At 45.7% G+C, this 7,898-nt stretch overlaps 1 non-coding gene across 1 annotated transcript; it reads left to right on the top strand.

The window, feature by feature from the left end:
- The first annotated feature begins 7,143 nt into the window (after window positions 1–7,143).
- trnat-ugu (transfer RNA threonine (anticodon UGU)) lies at window positions 7,144–7,217 on the top strand. The gene has a single exon. It is a non-coding gene; the product is annotated as a tRNA-Thr (tRNA).
- Window positions 7,218–7,898: the final 681 nt, after the last annotated feature.

Here is a 7,898-nt window from a genome sequence, read left to right as displayed (position 1 = left end):
GACGCTCTTGACTCGCATACGAGTGTAGTCTTATCAAAAAGCAGGAACCACGCGTTGAGCACCTCCTGGAAGAACCGTGGCAGATGTGCATATGCCGCTGCGTTCTGCATCTGCAACAAATTGTCTTTACTCAAGAGACCAAATGTGCTCAGCCACTGGCTGAAGTGGCCTTTCCAGGCCGCCTCCCGACTTGCATCCCTAAATTTACCTATCAATTTAGTTCGTAACGCAGTTCTTTTTGCGAGTACGTCCATCAATCCTAGCCCACCCTGATCTTTGACCCTTATCAGCGTTCTATGCGCAATACTGGCTGCTTTGCTCCTCCAAATAAAAAAACAACTTTTGCAATCTTCTGCTCAGCCCAAGTCAGAAGCGCACAAGTGCTCAAGGCATGGTTCACCTGCGACAACACTAGAGCATTGGTGACGGCCACCCTTCCCCTCAACAGCAGACCCCTAGCCCTCCACATACACAGGGTCTTTTGCATACGCCCAATAACATCTTTCCACGTCAAATCATCGCATTCATTCTCATCACTTCCAACATACACTCCGAGCACTTTTCTTTTATTCTCTACTACTTTGAATCCCCATTTGTTATTTAGATCTTTGTTCCTACCCATCCCCATTATTTCAGACTTTTCCATATTAATTTTTGCTCCTGAAGCTCTCTCATAAGTTTCTATATGTTTCAATACTATATCTACATCACTCTCACTTTTAACCATTACATTAATATCATCCGCATACTGCATTAAACAAATTTTTCCCTTACCTATTCCACACACTCTTTTATCATTAGAAATTAAAGCCGCCAACGGCTCCGCCACCATGCTGTAGAGCAGTGCTGACATTGGGCAGCCCTGCCTCACTGACCTCTTGACATCAAAAGAGTCAGTCAAAACACCGTTACACTTTATTTTGCTCTTAGCCCCCCCATAAAGCAATCCCACCCACCCCCTTAATTTAGTCCCAAATCCAAGTTTCTCTAGTACCCTCCCCAAAAAATCCTGATCCACCCTATCAAACGCTTTATTTAAATCAATCCCCAGCCACAATCCTCCCTCCCCTTCCATATCTCTTACTACCTGTTTTATTGTTATTATTGAATCCCCAATGTCCCTCCCCGGAATACTATACGCTTGAGTTTGACCTATTAATGAACCTATTACCTCCCTTATTCTATTTATACGAGCCACATCCAATGGGTGTGCTCCGTGTGGTTTGACTCCCGGGTGACCTGGTTGACGCGCTGTGTTGATGTTTCCATTAGCCTACTATGCAGCTACGTGAAGCAATGATTGATCCGTGCGATCGTCTCCGGTTTACAACCGTTTATTTCCTCCCAAACGTAACACCAATTGCAATGGAATACGGAATGCATTTATAGATCCTCAGTGACATAACAACAACATTGTATTTCTTGCGGTCAAAAACCGTATGCCCTTCCGGGGTCAAACAACAGAGGTACCCCAAATGACATCCCTTTTACACCTGTACCCGCAATACTGCAACACCACTCAGTGGTCAACACAGACATTACAACATAACTGAAAAACAGGAAAATGGCTCTTACACTATTCGCAAGTATTTTAGCAATTATTTTATAGTCAGTGTTGAGTAGACTGATTGGCCTATAGTTATCTAGATTTTTGTTATCTCCCTTATTTTTATAAAAAATCGTGATTATGCCTAATCCCATACTCTCAGGGAGCCAGCCTGTTTTCTCTACATGTTTGCAGAGCTTTTCAAACACCGGAGAAGGAATTTCCTTAAAGCCCACGTAAAACTCGGCTGTCAGCCCATCACTCCCCGGGCTCTTATTTTTGTTTAGTCCATCAATAGCACTATTAATCTCTTGTACAGTTAATTCACAATCGCACCAAACACTATCCTCCCTACTCATAGTTTTCTTTAGTGCCTCTAAGGCCTCTTCTACACTATCTTTATCACATGCATCTTTTTTAAATAAACACTCATAATAATCCCTAACTACTTTTAATATCTCTTCCTTATCAGTTATTATTTGACAATTATTATCTAATACTTCCTTTATCTCAGTTTTATTTTGTTTTCGTTTTTCCAAACCCAGGAAAAAGGCTGTGCTCCTTTCCCCTTCATACATATATTGAATCCTGCTTCTAATAGCTGCCCCTCTACACTTCGCTACCTCTAAGGCACTCAATTTTTCTTTTAAATCTACATATTTTTCCATACATATATTACCCTCCTTATCTAACAATTTAATTTCCTCATTTAGTTGTTTCCTCAAATTATCCTCCTCTGCATTTTCCCTTTTCCTTTTTTCTATACCATACCTGACACATTTGTTTTTAATTCTCATTTTCATACTCTCCCACCACACACTCATATTCTCATCATCATTCCATTCATCCATCATTCTCTTCAAAAAAAAAAAACCATACTCTTCACAAACACAACATCCCCCAAAAAGCTGGCATTAAAACACCAAGGCCTCTTTTTAACACTCCCTCCCCTCCCTCCCACCTCTAACCTAATCCCTGCGTGGTCACTCCAAGTATTATTAATGTATTCCACACTCTTAATTAATTTAACATTTCTACTTTGTACTAACACTAAGTCAATTCTAATCTGTATAAGAGTATTTGCAACAAGTTGCCTTCTTGAAAAAATCCTTTCCCACGGGTGTAGGACTCTCCATATATCAACCAATTGATTGTTCTCCATTAAATCCCTAAGGGTTCGCCTAGTGCTGTCCCCTTTAAATGTATTGTTTCTCGATAAATCAGATTTAGTCAAAATAACATTAAAATCCCCCACAATCATACAATTAGAGTTGCACCACACATTCAAACCAGCCAAAAAAACCCTCCTCTCCTTCTCCCCATTGGGTGCATGTAAATTAATTATTCTAAGTTCCCTCCCCTCATAAACACAATCAACAACTATCAACCTCCCCTCTAAATCTCTATGAACTAAATTAATCCCCGTTATTTTAGCACTGTTAAAGCAAATCGCAACTCCCCTGGCCCTGGGAGTCCCTTCTGAAAAATAAATCTGGCCTTTCCACTGCTTTCTACTTATATTAAAGGTCCCATGACATGAAAATCTCACTTTGGGAGGTTTTCTAACATAAATATGAGTTCCCCCAGCCTGCCTATGGTGCCCCAGTGGCTAAAACTTGCGTTTGGTGTAAAACTAGCACTAGCTGTTCTGCTCGCCTTTGAAAAAACGGAGGCTCAAGCGCGCTGATTTGGAATGTCTGTGCTCATGACGTCATCAGGAATCTCAGCTCCTCCCCTTACTCTGCCTGGCCCGCCCAGAGACGTTGGCCCGCCAATGAGATTCGACCGTGCGAGCGCCACATGTGTGTGTGTGAATACACACACTGTAACGTAAGTGTTTCTTGTTGGTTCTTTGACGTGTCTTGTATTTCCACAACGAGACTGTCGTGGGGTGACTCGCTGAAGTACATGAACTGCGACATGCCGCCGGTTGCCGCGAGGCACCATCGCCCGGCAGCGGGCAGCCGGCCGCAGGCAGCGCGCCGTTCAGTCGACTTCAGGTTGATGTGAAAGTGGAAGAACCAGAGACGTCGCAGAACCCGACAAAGTCGTTTGTGATTCATAATATCGTCTGGAGGCGCACACAATATGATATAGATATCTATGTATTATATGATATTATTTAGATATAGAGCTCCAGGACTGTAACGCAAGTGTTGTACACTTCCTTGTTATTTGGATAACCGTTCTGCTGTTGGTGTGATGGCGCATAACACGTCGGACTCTCGTCTCTGGTATTTCTACAACGAGACTCGTATTGGGGGTTATCTCAGCCAAGGTTGAGAATGAATTGGGGGGAAGGAACTTTGGCTTTGACTCCCTCAAGAACATGAACCACGACAAGGAGGAGAAAGGGATCTTTGCCGGGCAGCGCTTATGCACCTCCGCCTCCGGCGGTGGTCCCTCAGCGGGGCTCAAGCGGGAGACATTCGCCGCCAACAATCCCTTTCTCCTCCATGTCGTGGTTCATGTTCTTGAGGGAGTCAAAGCCAAAGTTCCTTCCCCCCAATTCATTCTCAACCTTGGCTGAGATAACCCCCAATACGAGTCTTGTTGTAGAAATACCAGATACGAGAGTCCGACGTGTTATGCGCCATCACACCAACAGCAGAACGGTTATCCAAATAACAAGGAAGTGTACAACACTTGCGTTACAGTCCTGGAGCTCTATATCTAAATAATATCATATAATACATAGATATCTATATCATATAACATATTATGTGCGCCTCCAGACGATATTATGAATCACAAACGACTTTGTCGGGTTCTGCGACGTCTCTGGTTCTTCCACTTTCACATCAACCTGAAGTCGACTGAACCGCGCGCTGCCTGCTGCCGGCTGCCCGCTGCCGGGCGATGGTGCCTCGCGGCAACCGGCGGCATGTCGCAGTTCATGTACTTCAGCGAGTCAAACCAAAGTTCCTTTCCCCCAATTCCTTCTCAACCATGGCTCAGATAACCCCCACGACAGTCTCGTTGTGGAAATACAAGACACGTCAAAGAACCGACAAGAATCACTTGCGTTACAGTGTGTGTATTCACATTGATGTGGACGTTGAAGAACCAGGAACGTCGGAGAACCCAACGCGGTCGTTTGAGATTCATAATATCGGCTCACACAGCTTTTGGCCGTGATAATATATATTATATGATATAGATATCTGTGTAGGCTATATGATAATATTTAGATACAGAGCTCCAGGACTCCCGTGTGTTCTAGAATATTTACAGAACACGGCTAAAGGCTGTGTGCGCCTCGCCATTGCGATACATCCACTGTAAACAGAGCGCATGGTGGCTGCAAGCTGCTCAGGGCCACACCCCCACCCTCCTCCTTGACACGCCCACCGAAACAGCGCATTTGGGGGAAGCTCAATGTGCGACTGGCTCGGAGTGGCTGTAACTCTGCACCACGGCTGAATTTAGGGAACGTCTTTGAATACTGTGTTAGTTGCCCACTAATACCTATTTTAAAGAATACATCAAATAGCATGTCATGGGACCTTTAAGTAGCTTGTCATCCCATCTAGTCTCCTGCAAACACAGAATATCTGCTCTCATATCCAGTATGGCTTTTCTTTTACATTCGGTTCTCAAACCGTTGACATTCAGAGAAATTATAACCAAGGCCATAAATAATAAAAATAAAATAAGGAAAAAACCAACGAAAAAGAGCCAGCAAGCACATTAACCTTCATTAATAAATTACCAATTCTTGTTCTTCTTCCCACTCCCCTCCGTTTTTTGCTTTGCAGACAGCCTTTTTTTCGCCTCCCTTAGCTCCTCCATGTCCATATCACTCCCCGAGCTCCCCTCCCTCACAGTTTCATCAACAAAATCCCCACTCTCCCTCACCTCATCATTGCCCCAAGTCATTTTTAGTACAGTTTTCCCCGTCCCATCCCCAAACATTCTTACCCCTTCCCGTTTTTCACCTCTGCCTCTTACGCTCCTGTCTCCCTGCCGCCGCGGCAGGCCCTCGCTCAGCTCTCCCTTCAGGCCCAGGTCTGCAGACTGGCCCGAGGTGAGCTCCTCCTCCAGCAACGAGGGGAAGTCTTCCCCCCTAGAGTCACCGTCCTGGTCCATGCTCGCGTCCATGTCCTCATTCTCTCCCTCCTCGTCCTCACCACCACCGTCGTCCGGCGCCCCCGGTTCGCCACTATCCGGCTCGCCGCCGTCCTCCTCCGCCTCCTCTTCCACCGGGCATACGCAGTCTCTCTCCCTCCTCCGGCACGTCTGACATTTTGCCACCCCTGTGGCGCACTCCCGTGCGTAGTGGCCTTGGCATCCGCAGTTGTGGCAGGTGAAGACCGGGCACTCACGCAGGATGTGGCCAGGCTGCATACAACTCCTACACACCTTCATTTGACGGTCATGGATCACTCTAAAATATTCAACACCCGTTGCCGTGTTGAACTTTGTGGAGTACGGCAAGGATTGCACAAGCTCATTAAATTTAACACGTACAATCCTTGTTCCATCCGCTATATTTGTCCCCGGCCACATCCTCCTCTTAATGGGCGAGAGCGCCCGGACTCCCCACCCACTTAGTTTATCAAGAATCTCCTCGTCAGATGTATACGCTGGCAGGGTGAGAAAAGACACCACCAGCTCATCATTGCACAGTTCTTTGGCAATTATCCTTGTATTACGGATTTTAAAGCCGTCAAGCAGACGGTCCTTCCCCCTCTCTCCGCACACCGTCACCTCCAGCTTCCCGAGGGCCAGCACCCTACAAGCCCTTATTTCGCCACACACAACTGCCATAGCCTTCATAAGCTCACCTATAGGTATTACGTCCCCGCACTGCTCCACGCATACCGTGAGCCTCCTTTCATATTTGCGCTCCGTCTTCCTTGTCCCGTCCACTGCTTCACCTCCAGCCACCTGCTCTTGCCCGCCTCCAGCCGCCTTGCCGTTTCCATCTCCCCCGCTCTCTCCTTTCTCCTCCCGACTCCTCCGCAATACTCCTTCCTCCTCTCAACCCGCCGGCTTCTCCCTTTTCCTTTCCGTCCTCCTCCACCTCACGTCCTGCTCCATTCTCCGCCCCTCCAGCTCGCTGCCCGCCGGCACTAATTTCTCCCGGTGGCTTCGCCGAAGCTAGGCCCCGGATCATTCTAGCCTCCACAGTTGCAAAATAACGAAAAGGCTGAAAATATAAGTAACTCAGGGCGATCCCCCAACAGTCTACGACTGCGGGGGACGAAAAAAACACAAAAGAACTGGGTTGTAAAACCAGATAACAGCACACCAAAAACTCTCTCTACACAGGAGCAAACAATTCACCATGCGGCTATCCAAACCAAACACTACGTACTCCGACACTGTAGGGGGCGCCAGGGTGGTATGGCCGTAAGCAAATATTGTCTGGACCATATTAGCTTTTATACAGGAGGAGGACGTAAGGAGTGAGAGCGCTGCCGTGGCCAGAGACGGGACAGAAACAATGATTAGATCCATAATGAATGAATCAATACGTTATTCCAGACTCAGAGTTACATATTTGAACGCAATGCATTACACTGCTTGGGCGTCATCGGGTCACGCTACATGAGACCTTTTTCATTGGTGTCTCAAGTAAACTTTTCAAAAGGGGTACTGTGGCTTAGCTGGTGAAAGTGCCTGTCTTGTAAACAGGAGACCCTGGGTTCAACTCCCAGCAGTACCTACACTTTTTGCAACAGCATCATCTGGTGTAGATGTGATAAAAGTGTTTCTTGCAGTTAAAAAAAACGGAATTGTCCTAACTGGCAATCTTGCTTGTGGTTGTAAACTTGCAATTGTCGAAGATTAATCGAGATTTAAAACACTTAGACTAATTTAAGAGAGAGAGTGTAAAAGAAATCGAGGGGTCCGGAGCAAGAATTGAAAAAAGACTTTATCGTGAAGAAAAACAACAACGATAACAGCCTGAGTAGGTCTATAGAGTCACTGCTCGAACATCGATTCCAGGTCCTCTTTATACACACATACATACAACAATTCCTTTGTCCCAATGGAGGTTTCCGCCCACATCAATCTTCATCAATCATCAGTCTCAGAATATTATCAACAAAGTGATATTGGACACCAGTCTGAGGCCAGCATACATTAACCCCGTAGTCAAAATAATCATAGGGCTGAAGGCTGAGGTCAACATAGCTTAACCCCGTAGCTTTCTGCTCAGTTCTGTGTCCCACCATCTGTTCTGAATCCAGGCTCTGTAGGCATCATGTGTCTTCTACCATTAATATATATAAGGCATAATAATAATCATGGGTTACCATAGAATATACTCATTAATTTCTACCACACATCTCCCCTTTTTTGTCTGATAAGATCATAACAAAAACATAACAGTCGTTTAGGT

Source organism: Gadus macrocephalus, chromosome 20, assembly GCF_031168955.1.
Source record: "Gadus macrocephalus chromosome 20, ASM3116895v1".
In the NCBI taxonomy this organism is placed as follows: Eukaryota; Metazoa; Chordata; class Actinopteri; order Gadiformes; family Gadidae; genus Gadus; species Gadus macrocephalus.
This window is presented reverse-complemented; position numbering and strand designations above follow the sequence as displayed.